An 18,725-nucleotide genomic window follows, 5' to 3' on the forward strand; every position below is an offset into this window, starting at 1 on the left:
CCACCTTCGCCTGCGGCCTGCTGTGGCTGCGGGCCAAGGAAGATTCTGGGGCTCTGTCACCAGTGGAGCGCTGACCCGGGCGGTGCTGGCGCCCCGCAGTGGCCCCTTGGACATGGTGGGCTCGGCGATGGTGGGGGGCGTCTTTCTGACCCTCATCCTTCTCACGCGCCACCCCACCCAGCGGTTCTGCAATGCACCCCCATTCCTGGAGGACCCCAGCCAGCTGCCCGCTAAGGAGGGTGCCCCGGCCCTAGGCTACCCTGGTTACCGGCAGTACCTCTGAGGACGTGACCCCGTATCACCGCCACCGCGGGCGCTCCTCCTTCGTCCCCTCCCCGGTGATCTGCCTCGAAGGGAGGGCTGGCTCCCAGATGGCGCATGGAGCCTCCAGAGGGGAATTCTATTTGCTGCCTAATCCCAGGGCACCCCAGCTGCCCTGATGGGTGAGTCCTTTTTCTCTCAGGGCACCCCAACCCCCACTCATAGATGTAACAGGCTCTCATCCCAGCCCCTTTGCACGGCGCTCTGATGAGCATTTAAAGTCAGCTTTGAAATGCCCCCCACCCAAAAAAGAGAGAGAGAACGCTCCTAATGTGCTCCTGATGTATTGACACTAAACAGAGGGTTCAGTGACTTATGTTTCCAAAATGTTGAAGATTGACCATAATTTGGAATAATTGAATAAGCAAGCTCTAAATGTGGAAGTTTTGTCAAAAGATGGAGTTCTTGAATAAGTACCTTTAGATAAGAATTAGTTATAGGTGACTAAAAGATCTTTTCTACACTTTGTAATATTTTTGATGTCTCTTTAATATGTACATCTTGCTATTGTAATCATAAAATAGGTATAAAACAAAAGACATCCTCATTTTGCTTTCAGTTGAGGTCAATATTTTGAAACTGCCAAATGAATGAAGGGAAGTCTAGAGAGAGAGTAAATAGTGAATAAAAAATCTTGGGTTTATGTGGGATTAAACCAACAGTAAACATTTTCTTAGTTCCTGAAATCCATTTGAGATTTTATATCCCATTCACTAGGACAACTGTCTTTAAGAACCTAACTGCAACCTGAGTGTTCTGTTAGCTTAGGAACTAACCTAACTGTTTTCCCAACCTGGCTCACAGTGGCTACTTCTGAAAAAATGGACATGATCTGTTCTTGTTGGCATATTTAGGGGGAAAAAGTAGGTATATTATTGTTTTCAAGATATTTTTGAGGGTAATATTCAAATGGAGGAAATTTCTTAGCGTCAAATGGTACCATATTTGTGATATATTGATACTAGAGTCAGAGACTCCTCTTAGTCTCTTTGAGTTTAGGAACTTAAAGATCATCTAGTCCTGCAGATTTATTTTCACATGAAGAATCTGAGATTTAAAGAATGACTGATATAGTCTAGTTTCTTTCCTCTGCCTTATCCTGATGAGGCTGTGCAGCTTTTTAAACAGAGAATCTAAACATTTCCTAATAAACTGTCAAATCTTAGTCCCCACATTCAAAGCAAAATTAAATGCCTTCTCTACTCTTGTGTTTCTAGTCTGGTGGAATCCTTAGTGGCATAATCTTATAGCAGCATTTCCCGAAATGTGTTCCAAGAAAAATTAATAGATGCTCTATTAATGTTACATGATGTATTCTCCCTTGGACATGTACACCTCACATTAACATATAAAAACCTATCATAAGTCCTGAATTATATTTTAAAACTTTACTTAGTCTAGTCAAATTTACTGCATGTTTTTAAGGATTAGATCTTTTACAGTCTTTCAGTCTTTCCTTTTTAACTGGAAGATAATTACTTTACATTATTATAGTGGTTTCTGCCATACATCATCATGAATCAGCCATAGGTATACATATGTCTCCTTCCTCTTAAACCTCCCTCCCCATCCCACCCCTCTAGGTTGTCGCAGAGCACCAGCTTTGGGTTCCCTGTGTTATACAGCAAATTCTCACTGGCTCTCTGCTTTACGTACGGTAATGTATATATTTCAGTGCTGCTCTCTCAAATCATGCCACCTTCCCTCTCCCTCACTGTGGCCGAAAGTCTGTTTGCTATGTCTGCCTCTCCGTTGCTGCTCTATATAAAGTCTCATCAGTATCATCTTTCTAGATTCCATGTACGTGCATTAACATATGATATTTGTCTTTCTGACTTACTTCACTTTGTATAGTAGGCTCTAGGTTCATCCACCTCATTAGAAATAGGTCAAATGCATTCTTTTTTATAGAGGAGTAATAGTCCATTCTTTGACATTGCCTTTCTTTGGGAATTGGAATGAAAACTGACCTTTTCCAGTCCTGTGGCCACTGCTGAGTTTTCCAAATTTGCTGGCATATTGAGTGCAGCACTTTAACAACATCATATTTTAGGCTGAAATAGCTCAACTGGAATTCCATCATCTCCACTAGCTTTGTTCATCGTGATGCTTCCTAAGGCCCACTTGACTTCGCATTCCAGGACGTCTGGCTCTAGGTGAGTGATCACGCCAAGTGGTTATCTGGGTCACGAAGATCATTTTTGTATAGCTCTTCTGTATATTCTTGCCACCTCTTCTTAACATGTTCAGCTTCTGTTAGGTTCATACCATTTCTGTCCTTTATTGTGCCTATCTTTGTGTCAAATGTTCCCTTGGTATCTCTGATTTTCTTGAAGAGATCTGTAGTCTTTCCCATTCTGTTGTTTTCCTCTATTTCTTTGCATTGATCACTGAGGAAGGCTTTCTTATCTCTCCTTACTATTCTTAGGAACTCTGCATTCAGATGGGTTTATCTCTTTTCTCCTTTGCCTTTAATTTGTCTTCTTTTCTCAGCTATTTGTAAGGCCTCCTTGGACAACCATTTTGCCTTTTTGCATTCATTTTTCTTGAGGATGATCTTGATCACTACCTCCTGGAAAATATCACAAACCTCCATCCATAGTTCTTCAGGCACTCGGTCTATTCTGTCTAATCCCTTGAATTTATTTGTCACTTCCACTGTATAATCATAAGGGATTTGATTTAGGTCATACCTGAATGATCTAGTGGTTTTCCCTAGTTTCTTCAATTTACGTCTGAATTTGGTAATAAGAGTTCATGATCTGAGCCACAGTCAGCTCCTGGTCTTGTTTTTGCTGGCTGTATAGAGTTTCTCCATTTTTGGCTGCAAAGAATATAATCAATCTTATTTTGGTATTGACCATCTGGTGATGTCCATGTGTAGAGTCTTCTCTTGTGTTGTTGGAAGAGGGTATTTGTTATGACCAGTGTGTTCTCTTGGCAAAACTCTGTTAGCCTTTGCCCTGCTTCATTCTATACAATGACACAAAGGCAATGCCAAAGAATATTCAAACTACCGCACAGTTGCACTCACCTCACATTCTAGCAGTCATGCTCAAAATTCTCGAAGCCAGGCTCCAATAGTACATGAACTGAGAACTTCTAGATGTTCAAGCTGGATTTAGAAAAGGCAAATTGCCTTTGCAATTTGTAATTGCAAATTGCCAATATCCATTGGATCATAGAAAAAGCAAGAGAGTTCCAGAAAAACATCTGCTTCTGCTTTATTGATTATACCAAAGCCTTTGTGTGGATCATAACAAACTGGAAAATTCTGAAAGAGATGGGAATACCAGACCATCTTATCTGCCTCCTGAGAAATCTGTATGCAGGTTAAGAAGCAACAGTTAGAACCAGACATGGGAAAATGGACTGGTTCCAAATTGGGAAAGGAGTACATCAAGGCTGTATATTGTAACCCTGTTTATTTAACATATATGCAGAGTACATCTTGCAAAATGCTAGTATGGATGAAGAACAGGCTGGAATCGAGATTGCTGGGAGAAATATCAGTAACTTCAGATATGCAGTTGATGCCACCCTTATGGCAGAAAGCAAAGAGGAACTAAAGAGCCTCTTTTTGAAAGTGAAAACGGAGAGTGAAAAAGCTGGCTTAAAACTCAACATTCAAAAAACTAAGATCATGGCATCCAGTCCCATCAATTCATGGCAAATAGATGGAGAAACAATGGAAACAGTGACAGACCTTATTTTGGGGGCTCCAAAAATCACTGCAGATGGTGACTGCAGCCTTGAAATTAAAAGATACTTTTTCCTTGGAAGAAAAGCTATGACCATTGTAGACAGCATATTAAAAAGCAGAGCCATTACTTTGCCAACAAAGGTCTGTCTAGTCAAGGCTATGGTTTTTCCAGTGGTCATGTGTGGATATGAGAGTTGGACTATAAAGAAAACTGAGCACCAAAGAATTGATGCTTTTGAACTGTGGTGTTGGAGAAGGCTCTTGAGAGTCCCTTGGACTGCAAGGAGATCCAACCAGTCCATCCTAAAGGAAATCAGTCCTAAACATTTATTGGAAGCACTGGTGCTGAAGCTGAAACTCCAATACTTTGGCTACCTGATGCGAAGAACTGACTGATTAGAAAAGACCCTGATGCTGGGAAAGATTGAAAACAGGAGGAGACAGGGACGACAAGGGAGGATGAGATGGTTGGATGGCATCACCGACTTGATGAACATGAGTCTGAGCAAGCTCTGAGAGTTGGTGATGGACAGAGAGGCCTGGCGTGCTGCAGTCCATGGGGTTGCAAAGAGTCGGACAAGACTGAGTGACTGAACTGAACTGATTATACCACTGTGTATATGTAGTACAACTTAGATTGTTTTGATAATAGAGCAGGAACAAACTTTTTGGATTTATTAATGGTAATAGGCATAGAAACAGGCATGCGGTTGTACAGGGAAATCATCAAAAATGCTTATTGAACTTGCCTCCCCTCTGTCTCAAGACTCTATCAAGTCCTTGGAACACAGCAGTTGGCCTTGGAGAAATGTGGAAAGGATGGTAAGGCAACATTAAAGCACCCACAGTCACAGCAAGCAGCAGAGTCACAGTTAAAATGGCCGCCTATGACGATGACCTAAGGCTTCACCTAATGAGTACCGTCTCCTAAACTGACTAAAAATCTAGTCATTAGATTTTTATGGATCGCCAAAGCGTTGATTCTAAAATGTCTCTTAAAGATGTAGTTATTTAAAATGAAAGAACACTATATTAGAAGGGCAGGTTGATGTGTAAATATGCAAAATGATATTGCAAAATTTCATTATTTCTTTGGCAATCATTTAATGTTTTAGTGACAAATAGGCCTGGTGGCTCAGACGGTAAAGCGTCTGCCTACAATGTGGGAGACCTGGGTTCAATCCCTGGGTTGGGAAGATCCCCTGGAGAAGGAAATGGCAACCCACTCCAGTATTCTTGCCTGGAAAATCCCATGGACAGAGGAGCCTGGTAGGCTACAGTCCATGGGGTCGCAAAAAGTCAGACATGACTGAGCGACTTCACTTCACTTCAGGCCAAAATCCACACAAAGTGGGTATTTACCTTATTTAAGTTAGATGGAGAGTATTATAAAGCCTATAGATAACTATAAAACACTGATGAAAGAAATCAAAGAAGACACAAGCAGATGGAGAAATATACCATGTTCATGGATTGGAAGAATCAATATTGTCAAAATGGCTATACTACCCAAAGTAATCTATAGATTCAATGCAATCCCTATCAAACTACCAACAGTATTTTTCACAGAACTAGAACAAATAATTTCACAATTTGTATGGAAATACAAAAAACCTCGAATAGCCAAAGTAATCCTGAGAAAGAAGAATGGAACTGGAGGAATCAATCTGCCTGACTTCAGACTCTACTACAAAGCCACAGTCATCAAGACAGTATGGTACTGGCACAAAGACAGAAATATAGATCAATGGAACAGAATAGAAAGCCCAGAGATAAGTCCACGAACCTATGGTCACCTTATCTTCGACAAAGGAGGCAAGGATATACAATGGAAAAAAGATAACCTCTTTAACAAGTGGTGCTGGGAAAACTGGTCAACCACCTGTAAAAGAATGAAACTAGAACACTTTCTAACACCATACACAAAAATAAACTCAAAATGGATTAAAGATCTAAATGTAAGACCAGAAACTATAAAACTCCTAGAGGAGAACATAGGCAAAACACTCTCCGACATAAATCACAGCAGGATCCTCTATGACCCACATCCCAGAATTTCAGAAATAAAAGCAAAAATAAACAAATGGGACCTAATGAAACTTAAAAGCTTTTGCACAACAAAGGAAACTATAAGCAAGGTGAAAAGACAGCCCTCAGATTGGGAGAAAATAATAGCAAATGAAGCAACAGACAAAGGATTAATCTCAAAAATATACAAGCGACTCCTCCAGCTCAACTCCAGAAAAATAAATGACCCAATCAAAAAATGGGCCAAAGAACTCAACAGACATTTCTCCAAGGAAGACATACAGATGGCTAACAAACACATGAAAAGATGCTCAACATCACTCATTATCAGAGAAATGCAAATCAAAACCACAATGAGGTACCACTACACGCCAGTCAGGATGGCTGCTATCCAAAAATAAATTTTATAATTGGTTTTGAAAAAATCTTACATGCCATAAAATGCGTACCTCTAAAGTGTATGGTTCAGTGGGTTTTAATGTATTAACATAGTTATATAACCATAGCTAAAATCTGATTCCAGACATTTTCATCACTCCCAAAAGAAACTCTATGTCCATTTGCAGTCACTTTCAATTTCCTCTGCTCCCTGGCCCTGGAAACCATTAGTCTTTTTGTTTCTATGAATTTGCCTATTCTGGACATTTCATAGAAATGGAATCATACAATACATGCTCTTACGTGTCTGGCTTCTTTCACTTAGCATAATGTTTTCAAGACCCATCCATGTTATAGCATGTATTTATAATCCATTCCTTTTTATGAGTAAATAATATTACATTGTATGGATACTCCACATTTTCTCTATCCTTCATCAGTGATGGGCATTGGGTCATTTACATTTTTGACAGTTATAAATAATGCTGCTGTAGGCACTCCTATATATGTTTCTGTGTAGTCATATGCTTCTGTTTTCTTAGATACACACCTAGGAATGGAACTGCTGGATCAAATGGCAACTCTATGTTTAACTTTTTGACAAACCTCCAAACTGCTTTCCAAAGTGGTTCTACCATTTTGTATTCCCACTAGCAGTGTAAGAGAGTCCCAATTTTTCCATATCATTACAAACATTTATTTTTGTCTATCTTTCTCATTCAAGCTATCCTCACAGTTAGGAAATGGCATCTTATTGTGGTTTAGATTTGCATTTCCCTAATGGCTAAATTTGGAAAACTCAGCAGTGGCCACAGGACTGGAAAAGGTCAGTTTTCATTCCAGTCCCAAAGAAAGGCAATCCCAAAGAATGCTCAAACTACTGCACAATTGCACTCATCTCACACACTACTAAAGTAATGCTCAAAATTCTCCAAGCCAGGCTTCAGCAATACATGAACCGTGAACTTCCCGATGTTCAAGTTGGTTTTAGAAAAGGCAGAGGAACCAGAGATCAAATTGCTGACATCCGCTGGATCATTGAAAAAGCAAGAGAGTTCCAGAAAAACATCTATATCTGCTTTATTGACTATGCCAAAGCCTTTGACTGTGTGGATCACAATAAACTGTGGAAAATTCTGAAAGAGATGGGAATACCAGACCACCTGACCCACCTCTTGAGAAACCTATATGAAAATCAGGAAGCAACAGTTAGAACTGGGCATGGAACAACAGACTGGTTCCAAATAGGAAAAGGAGTACGTCAAGGTTGTATATTGTCAGCTGCTTATTTAACTTATATGCAGAGTACATCATGAGAAATGCTGGGCTGGAAGAAGCACAGGCTGGAAGAAGTATCAATAACCTCAGATATGCAGATGACACCACCCTTATGGCAGAGAGTGAAGAAGAACTAAAGAGCCTCTTGATGAAAGTGAGAGAGGAGAGTGAAAAAGTTGGCTTAAAGCTCAACATTCAGAAAACTAAGATCATGGCATCCAGTCCCATTACTTCATGGCAAATAGATGGGGAGACAGTGGAAACAGTGTCAGACTTTATTTTTTTGGGCTCCAAAATCACTGCAGATGGTGACTGCAGCCATGAAATTAAAAGATGCTTACTCCTTGGAAGGAAAGTTATGACCAACCTAGATAGCATATTAAAAAGCAGAGACATTACTTTGCCAACAAAGTCTAGTCAAGGCTATGGTTTTTCCAGTGGTCATGTATGGATGTGAGAGTTGGGCCATAAAGAAAGCTGAGTGCCAAAGAATTGATGCTTTTGAACTGTGGTGTTAGAGAAGACTGTTGAGAGTCCCTTGGACTGCAAGGAGATCCAACCAGTCCATCCTGAAGGAGATAAGTCCTGGGTGTTCATTGGAAGGACTGATGCTGAAGCTGAAACTCCAGTACTTTGGGCACCTCATGCAAAGAGTTGACTCATTGGAAAAGACCCTGATGCTAGGAGGGATTGGGGGTAGGAGGAGAAGGGGACGACAGAGGATGAGATGGCTGGATGGCATCACCGACTCGATGGGCATGAGTTTGGGTAAACTCCAGGAGTTAGTGATGGACAGGGAGGCCTGGCGTGCTGTGATTCATGGGGTCGCAGAGTCAGACATGACTGAGTGACTGAACTGAACTGAATGGCTTAATGATATTGAGCATTTTTACCTGTGCTTATGTCTATATGTTTTTTTTGTTTATTTTGTTTTGTTTTGTTTTCTTATGGCTGTATGTTTATCTTCTTTGGAGAAATGTCTCTTTAGGATCTTTGCCCATTTTGAATTTGGATTATATGTCTTTTTATTAAGTTGTATGAGTTCTTTATGTATTCTGTATGAAGAATACATCTTCATATATCTTCATATTTGTGAAGATATATATCTGTATTCCCTTATCAGATATGATTTCTGAATATCATCTCCCATTCTGTGGATTGTGTTTCCGCTTTCTTGATAGTGTCTTTTGAATAGTAAATGCATTTATTAATACATTTCTTTCTTATGATTTTTTAAATGGAAATATAGTTGCTGTATAGTATTATATGTTGTAGGTATACAATGCAGTGATTCACAATTTTATTCTCCATTTATAGTTATTATACTGGAGGCTTTCTTTGTTGCTCAGATGGTAGAGTCCTCCTGCAATGCAGGAGAGCTGGGTTTGACCCCTGGGTTGGAAAGTTTCCCTGAAGGAGGGCCTGGCAGTCCACTCCAGTATTCTTGCCTGGAGAATCCCATGAACAGAGAAGCCTGGTGGATTACAGCCCATGGAGCTGCATAGAGTTGGAACACAACTGAGCAGTTAACACACACACAGTTATTATAAAACATTGACTATTTTCTCTTTGTTGTAGAATTATCCTTATAGTTTATACCTTAAGGTTTGTACCTCTTCCTCTCCTCCCTCCTCTGTCTTGCCCCTGCCTCATTCCCTCTCCTCACTGGTAACCACTACCTTGTTCTCCATATTTGTGAATCAAATGCGTTTCCCTTTATATCAGCTATCTTAGAATCGAAAACTTGGAGGCAATGGCTAACAGTGAATGAAAATTTAACAGATACAAAGTAAATGTCCAAGAACATATTTTATGGGACTTTTTCACTTCGTTAAATTTAGCTGCCTGGAGTTATTTGCTAAATATTTTCCCATTCAGATTTTTGGCATGAAGGATTTGTCTCTTAAAGAAAAATTTTCATTTCACTGTAAAGAAGATGCTGTCCTTGCCTTCATGCTTTCTCACAAAATGTCTCTTTATCGTGTCCTTTGCTTAATAAATAGGAAGAGACATTAGAGCAAGTTTATTTCATGGTAAGGCGCGAAGATACAATAGATGAGCGACTGTGGTTCACATACTCTGTTTCCCAAACATTGCAGGTGGAAACTTTTTTAAGTGTTTTTCCCGATTCGTCTTTCTCAGCTCTGTCTCAATGAGAATCAAGAGGAGGGCGAACAAAATCTTAAGGCAACAACAGTAGTGTTCCCAAAGCAGTGTCAGGGAAGCACTTTCAGTTTGGAGAGTACTGTTTCTCCTGGTTACTGGTGGGATATTTTTGTAATAATTATAATGATAGTAGCAAAATACTTGGTATTTTTTTATGGAATGTGTCAGATACATGCATTCATTTATTTAACCCTGTGAAGTAGATATTTTAATATGTTCTCAAATGAGGAAACTGATTTTAAAGAGGTTAAATAAATTGCCTTAGATTGCACAGCTAATGGTCAAATTCCTTTCAAAGAAGTGTTTGAAAGGGAGAGCGTTGGTTCTATACTGAAAAGGCCAAAGGCAGTCAACTTCTACTAAGGCCTCGGCTGATTGTTTAATTTCCAAGGCACCTTCTTACCCTAAAAGTCTGTACATCTGTGACTCTGTTACCATTGTCCATTCAGGGTTGGGTGATGATGAGGATAATAACAGCAATAACAGTAATAATAATAGCTTCTTTAACCATCTCCACAGGCCAAGTACATTCCCTTTGTCATCATCAATTTCTGCAATAGTTCGCTAAGGTAAGGCGTTTATATCCAGTTTACAAAGAAGAACTGAAGTGTATCGAGAAGAAACGGAAGTGTGCAATGAGCTGTGACTCCTTTGGGGTTATGCAGTGGCAGAACTGAGAATGAAACTGGTTTTATTTGACTTTGAAATACTGGCTGTCATTCCATGAAGATTGGGGACCCTATATGATGAATCTGCCACCAACTCTTCGTTATCAGGGTTTCCTTAGATGGGCATCACGCCAGATTTACATTGTATATGCAAACATAGAAACAACAATATAAATTTAGCTGAATATAATTAATTTTACAGTCAAAGTAAGCCAAGAGGAAGATAAATTCCAGTAGTTAGCCACTGGTTGCCTGCCAGCTTCTTCCCTTTGCACCAACTAATAGCCCTGATCACCATAACGGAGCAATGTGGATGTAGGGAGTGACGCAGAGCTGGGGGTATAAACCATGTTTGATTTAATCCAATTAGGAAGCTGTTTTTCACAGATTCAGTAACTGATTCACAGGTGCCATGACCCTGTCCAATCAGAATGAATTTAGAACTTTTCCTGGGAATGCTGGGAAAGGATGCTTCTGTCTAGTATGTAGGGGAACAGCTTCCAACGACCAGAGCCGTTTTTGTTAACACGAGGAAGTCGTCCAGGAGGCTGGTAGGTAGAACTGGGGAGCGAGGAGCATCAATGGGAATTGCAGCGAGTCTCAATACCATCACCAACCATCACACTTAAACGCTGGCCAGGGTCTGGGCCTCTGAGGCCTGTGAATCAATAAGTTCCCTTTATTTCTTCCTCCATTTTGAGATGATTTCCTAATACTCACAACCTGTCTGTATTGATGCCATCTTCTGATCCCGCTTGCTGGCTCTAGGGTTCACATTGTCCTTTGTTCATATGGCATCTTATCTTGTCAGTATTTCATGTATCATTGGGTTTTATTGATTTTTTTAACCTATAAGACTATAAGCTTCTTATTGCCTGGCCAAACACTGAAAGACTATTTGTTGCATTAAAAGGAAACATGCCACTTGCCAAATTATATTTCATACAAAAGATACATGCTGCCTATTTAAGACTTTTAAAGGGTAGGGCAAATAAAATCAATTTTCGAGCCAGAGGTGCTTGATGTCTACATAATTTTTCTTATTAAATATAATAGACTATCTAAATAGCAAAGAAATTCAATACCTGTCAATGGTATTTTTATCTGTGTTATTATTAAAACTGTCATATTACTGTTCAATTAGGTACTCTGCAAAGCAGACCATTATCATTGAGAAAAGAGCTGCCTAGTGTGAAGGGAAGGTGCATGTGAATGGGTGTTGTTCCTTCACATTCACAAACAAAACCAATGCTGTGATACAGTTAACCCATTTCCAACAAATACAAAAAGTGTATTTTGAAATACTCAACAAATTTAACTCATCAGTCAGCATGCCTCTTAAAGGTGTTAAACATTTTTTTGTGAACAACTCTTTATACTGACAGAAATTTGAAGCCCCCCCCCACTCTAATAATAATATGGTTTTGTAGCTATTACTCAAGAAGGTAATTTTGAATGATATTGGACTAGATGCAAATCCAATAGGAAAGTTAGATAATTTATCACAACCATAATTTTGAAGATATACGACATTTAAAGACTGTCATCTATAGGTGGATACAAGTTGGTTAGAAGTTAGCAAAAGTAGCTGTTGAACTCCAACGTCCGGGGTGAAGAATAGCCGAGCTGTAGCTTTTCAGTGATCAATTTTGAAAGGATTTATGGGAGAAATGACACTTTAAGAGATTTTAAATTAACGGCCAAGAGTGGCTTAGTATTTTTGAAGGAGAAGTTTGTTATAGGTCCTTGGTATTTCATTGAAGAAAGGTTCAGCAGTGCAGTTGAATGATGAATAGTCTGGGATGTGTACAGATATGTCTAAGATTGAGGTGACATGAATCATCAGAGGGGACAAACACAAGACTATAAACTCCTTGACTGCGTTTTCCTTTTCATTTCCTTGGCCAAGGCAGAATTTCTTAACTTCACTTCTCAAGTTGATTTGGCTTCTATGAGGTGATTCTTTTGCATCATGATTCTATGTACTCTCATATATGCTATTGTTCTCCAATTAATGTTGGTTAATTTAAAAAAATTTCTAATTGTGAGAAGACAGGAAATTCAGAAGATGACTGCATATCACCTGTGCTTTTTGGATATTTAAGGGTGGGAGGGAAATAAAACTGTTTAATGGCATAAGAATTTGTTCTTTCGGAGCTAATCCAAAATAGTTTCAGTAGCAGTGTGATTTACAATTCAGTTTAGAGGCTATAAAACCTAGGTTAACGTAGGCTATCTGAACTAAGTACATTTCAGTTTAGAGCCAGTCTCTGCCCTTAAAAAAACAGTGTCACCTTGAACTTGCTACTCAAATTTTTTATGTCTCAATTTTGCAACATGGAGCTTTTTGAGGATTCAGTGAGATAATTCATATAAAGCACTTGGAATAATGTCTTGGACTTGAAAAGTTTTAACTTTTTTTAAAAAAAATTTCTCATTAATGAGATATTACCAGTGTTATTCTACGTGGCAAGATATAAATGTCAGCTTCTGTATTTGCATAAAACTGCCCAGGAGTTGGTGATGGACAAGGAGGCCTGGCGTGCTGTGGTTCACGGGGTCACAAAGAGTCGGACACGACTGAGCAACTGAACTGAACTGAATTGTTCACTGGTTCATTAGCATTAATTCTCAATAAGTCTAACCATTGGCTGTTAATACATGTTAAATCATAGTGAGTGGATAAAGATCTGACTTCAGACATTGACCTAGTGCATGAAGTAAATCTATTCATTTAAAGCCGTCAAACTTTCTTGACCCAATTTTTAGCTAGAATCATCAGAATTGGAACATATTCTTAGAAAAAGCACAGAATAGCAAGCTGCCTTCCACATATCTCCTTCCACACACCTCTAAATCCTGAACTCACAGCCATTATGCATTTTGACTCTGAGATCTCTGATGACAGAAAAAAAATTTAGCTGTTTTTTCCATGCTGTTTAGAATGAAGTCATTATACCACAAACAACAACTATTACTCACAAATGAGTAGCAGTATAGTGGGCTTACAAAATTAAGGAAATGATAAGTTGTTTTTATTTAAACTGTGGATGAAATAGGATCAATAATCTTGGTCAAGCTTAAGATAATTTTCAAAGTGTTACAATATAGAGAAGGCAGATATTGACAGAAACATGGAACATAGCCTCAGAAAATTCTTCAGTGATTAATCTAAAAGTTTTATATTTGAACAGTGGAATAAGTATCATTGAAGTTGATTGGCAGTCAATACATTCTATGAAGTATAACCCAATTGATTATTCACCTAACAATGAAATGTCTTAATTGCATAAATGCACAGTATCCTTGATTAACATTAATACCCTTTCAACCTATCTATTTGTACTATATACAATGTGTAATATTGTATTAATCAATGTATTAATATTGTATATATTAAAGAGTCAGCCATGTCGGACTCTTTGCAACCCCATGGACTGCAGCATGCCAGGCCCCCTATCCCTCACCATCTCCAGGAGGTAGTCCAAATTCATGGCCTTTGCATCAGTGATGCCATCCAACCATCTCATCCTCTGTCACTCTCTTCTCCTCCTATCTTTAGTCTTTCTAACCATCAGGGTCTTTTCCAATGAGTTGGCTCTTCGCCTCAGGTGGCCAAAAGATTGGAACTTCAGTTTTAGCATCAGTCCTTCCAATGAGTATTCAGGGTGGATTTCCTTTAAGATTGACTGGTTTGATCTCCTTGCTGTCCAAGGGACTCTTATGAGTCTTCTCCAACACCACAGTTCGAAGAAGTCAATTCTTTGGTGCTTTGCCTTCTTTACAATAGTAAAGACTCTCTCACAATGGTATGTGACTACTGGAAAAACAATAGCTTTGACTAGACACACTCTTGTTGGAAAAGTGATGTTTTTGCTTTTCAACACACTGTCTAGGTTTGTCATGCTTTCCTGCCAAGAAGCAATCGTCTTCTAATTTCATGGCTGCAGTCACCAACTGCAGTGATTTTAGAGCCCAGAAAGGAAATCTATTATTGCTTCTACATTTTACCCTTCTCTTCACCATGAAGTAGTGGGGCCAGATGCCGTGATCTTAGTTTTTTTAATATTTAGCTTTAAGCTGGCCTTTTCACTTTGCTTCTTCAGCCTCATCAAGAGGCTCTTTAGATCCTCTTCACTTTCTGCCATAAGGGTGGTATCATCTGCATATCTGAAGTTGCTGATGTTTCTCCCACCAACCTTGATTCCATTAATCACTGTCAAAAATAGAGTTTTTAAATTCTTCTTGGACTATTTGAGAAAGCCGTACGTTCACCTCACAGTCATGTCTCTATGAAGTTGAACAGTGAATCTATTGCAGATGCTTCTACTGAAGTTCATAAAATTTAGGTGACTTTCTTTAAAGTTGAATAGAGTTGATCAGTGGCCAGAGATGACAACAGTTTCTGTGCAGTTATGGCATCACAGAACCATACATCCAATTCAAATTCAGTTCTCTGTTATGTCAAATCTTCTCAGAGATACTGAGTTTTGAGAACTTTGGTGTGGATGACCTACAACTTGGCAGGAGAATATATACAGCTCATGTTTGGATTAGCAAGTCTTTTGTAGTAGCTCTTGTCAATCATTTCATTTGCCAAGTTACCTGTTGGAGGATTTCGTGCACTGACCCCAAAATGGAGAAATAAACACATATTTATCTCATTGAAAGGTTTATATAACCAACTCTAACAATTAGAAGTTGGTGGGTGGGGGGGTGGCAAAGAGCACAGAGATAATTAAAATTCTCAGGTGATCCTTAGGTCTCATATATGTTTTGGCTTATTTCTTTTCCAAATTTTTGCCAAGTTACAAAGGTAAAGCAAAAAGAATTGAATGAGTATCACTATGACATTTCTCTCTACACGTTGATAGGGAAGATAGTGAGCAGTGAAACCGAGTAGTCAGCAGCAGGGAAACAAGGGCTCAAGGTCACCTGCTTGTACATTAGGTTTAGTATAATCATGAGTTTACTGCTTTTGGGTAATCTCTTTCCAAATTAGATGAAGGCAATGGGTCCAATTTTTATTTCTGAAAAAGCTGAACACCCCTCTCACTCCCCATAACGTGCATAATACATGCTCTTCCAAAACGGCTTGATTACCTAACGCCGAATTGTTCCATTAGCACAGAGGCTTTCATTGCTTGGGCGTGAAGGCAGACACGATGGGAGCATGTGGGCTGGTGCTTAGTTATCAAGTGCAGCTGTGCCTTGAGTTACACGCTGAGCAAAGAAGATCGCAGCAGACCGTCTGCCCTACACTGACTTCAGCTGAGGAGACACCAGGCCAAACAAAGGGGGAAAAGATAGCAGAAATGGTTGCTAGCAAATGTACTAGCCATTTGTGCACAAAAATCAGTATCCGAATCTGGGCTAGGGAAAATCAGAGGTGAGGGTTCTGAGAGAACAGAGGGAATAACAGGGAATAGAGGTGACTTTGTTGATTTTTTTGGTTGTTCACAGTTCTTTCGGCTTGTTTGTAAGGGCTGGATTTTTGTAATGGCTTTTTGTAATACGGCTGTTGTGACGCTGTGTGTGTGTGTGTGTGGGGGGCTCTGGCTGGTGATGTGTGCGTGTGTGGTACCTGACAGTGCGTGTGCTTGTTGTGACCTCTGTGTGGTCCAGCCTCCCTAGGGCGAGTCTTGGTTTTTTCCCTATGGGGATTCTCCTTGACCATGGGAGTAGTCTGGCTTCCAGGACTTGACAGAACATCTCTAGAAGCACCCCTTGGATTATTTCAACTTCCACAAATTAGTCTCGGACTGACTAATGTGGTGCTGGGTGGCATCAAAAACTAGCAAAGAACAACCTTTTAATGAACCTTATTTGGGCCAAAGTTAATCTTTTTAACCATCGACTAAGAAGCCCTGCAACAACTCAAACCCCTGATTCATACTAAAGCACAATATCCCCCTTTGGACACATAAAAATATTCCTTCCTTAGATTGTACTTTTATACAGGTAAGTGCAAAGGGGAGGATAACCCCACATTTTATCTGGTATGTATGCAAGGTGACTCTGCTTCAGTAATCACAATAGCCAGAGAAGAATTATTGCTTCTTTGATTCTGTAGTTGTGTCTTTGTCCTCTGGAAGTGTATCCCCAAAAAATCAATGTCAACTGGCTTTAGAGGAAATGTTTTTAATGGACCTGCTGCTGCCAAGTCTCCCCGGGATGCTTAATCACTGTCTCTGCACCAGGGATAGAAGCACCGTGACTCCAGGAGTCTGGGTCTGGGCAGACCATCTCAGGGGCTCCGATGCTTACAGAGGTCAGACAGCTATTATAAACGGGTGTAGCATCAGGTATGCAGCACCAGGGAGTATGAGGGACTGTGTGAACCTGGGGAGCCTATCTCAGAGACGGCAGACAGTCACTACCTGTTCCATCCACTTGTCACCCTGAGGGATATGGGCCCCCCTGTGTCGAGGGAACGTCTCTCGCAGTTTCTCTCTATATCTGAAAGAGACTAAATTGGGGTCACACACAGTTAGACCTGTGAACGCGTCACCCTGAGGAAAAGGATTAGAGAATCCTCTGATATTAAAACCTCTCAAGGAGGACCAAATTAGTTTCCTAAGCTACCATAACAAACACCACAAATTGGGTGGCTTAACCAGCAGAAGTTAATTTTTTTTTGCAGTCCTGTGGACTGGAAGTTCAAGATCAAGGGGTTTATGATTTGGTTGCTTTTGAGGCCTCTTTGCTTAAGTTGCACATGGCTGCCACGTCTCATGGTATCCTGACATTATCTTTTTCTCTGTGCTGAAACATTCCTGGAGTTCAAACTTCCATCTGCGTGTCCCCAGATTTCCTCTTCTTGTAAGGACGCCAGTCAGGTTGGATTAGGACCCATCCATCCTAGTGATTAATCTTTTAACTTGATTAGCTTTTTAAAGGCCCTGCCTTCAAACACCATCAGCCTCGATGGTGCAGGGGTTAGGACTTCAGTATAGAAATGTGGAGGTGACACAGTTTGCCCACAACAGAGCAGCACCCAGCAGTCTGGGTTCTGCAGAGGCAGGCAGCTTGGGCATCTGCATCCCATTTTCCACGTTCAGACCAGCAGACAAGTACGTATTATAAACAAGGAGCGAACAACGATAGCATCATATGCAGTGACTTAATTAATGGTTTAAGCTTATCCCTAGACAAGAATTCCCAAAGAAACTTGTGATTAGTACAGATTATAAAGGCTTGCTAGAGAGAGCGTGGATCTACTCGACTCCTCACAGCAGAATCAACTTTTTCTTGATTGTGAGCTTTATTCCATTCTGGAGAGGGCATTGTCCTTAAATAGTGAGTAATTGGTACTTTAGTGTGCCTTCCGGCATTTGTTAGCATGAGCAGCTCCAATTCTCTAAAACAAAGCATCTGGGGTAAGAAGTGGTGGTTTATGCTGTCTGCGTGTTGCCATAGTCTTAGCAGTCAATAAATGCTGAGCCTTCCAGATAAAGACTCCCACACTGATGATGAGAACAGTTGCACAGACTGATTTTTTCCAGTAAGTAAAGATGAGTTTACCTCTTGTGGAAAAAAAAAAAAAAAGAGTACAAACTGAATATCCTAAAAATGTGCCTGAAACTCTTCACTTAAAAAAGAAGTGCATGTGTTTCTTGTTGGATGGGATGAAAAGCAACAATATTGGTTTGGTAATTTAAGAATTTGGAACTGAGTATTCTCACATCATATTTCTATAAATTCACTTGGCTACTAGATGAATCAAAATGCTATGTAGGTACTGAAGCATTTTTGCAGTCGTATGCATTTGTTTTGCGTGCATGATCAGTCGTGTCTGACTCTTTGTGATCCCATGGACTATACTTGCCAGGCTCCTCTGTCCATGGAACTTTCCAGGCAAGAATACTGGAGCAGGTTGCCATTTCCCTCTCCAGGGGATCTTCCTGACTCAGGGATCGAACTCACATCTTTTACACCTCCTACCTTGGCAGGTGAATTCTTTACCACTGTGTGACCTGGTAGAACATCAAAATACAGTATCGTATCTGGGAGTCCTAGAAGTTAGTCTTTTGGAAAAGTCAAAGGTAACAGACGTCTGGGACACTTGACCTAAGCTGTCATTAGTTTTTCCACTTAAAAATTTGAAATTGGGTCTCAGAGGCTTTAGTTCATCCTTATTGGATGTGAGGGGATAGAAAAATAGGGTTTTCAGGTGTGACATA

General features: G+C 40.0%; 1 long non-coding RNA gene across 2 annotated transcripts; it reads left to right on the forward strand.

Annotated features, from left to right (window-relative positions):
• The first annotated feature begins 201 nt into the window (after positions 1-201).
• Positions 202-9,893, forward strand: LOC110127762 (uncharacterized). Of its 2 annotated transcripts, none has more exons than XR_011485087.1 (3): positions 202-443; positions 1,905-1,978; positions 9,808-9,893. It is a non-coding gene; the product is annotated as an uncharacterized lncRNA (long non-coding RNA). The 2 variants fall into 2 exon arrangements; XR_011485086.1 differs by lacking the exon at positions 202-443 and adding an exon at positions 1,104-1,184.
• Positions 9,894-18,725: the final 8,832 nt, after the last annotated feature.

This window comes from Odocoileus virginianus, chromosome 3, assembly GCF_023699985.2.
Source record: "Odocoileus virginianus isolate 20LAN1187 ecotype Illinois chromosome 3, Ovbor_1.2, whole genome shotgun sequence".
Taxonomy (NCBI): Eukaryota; Metazoa; Chordata; class Mammalia; order Artiodactyla; family Cervidae; genus Odocoileus; species Odocoileus virginianus.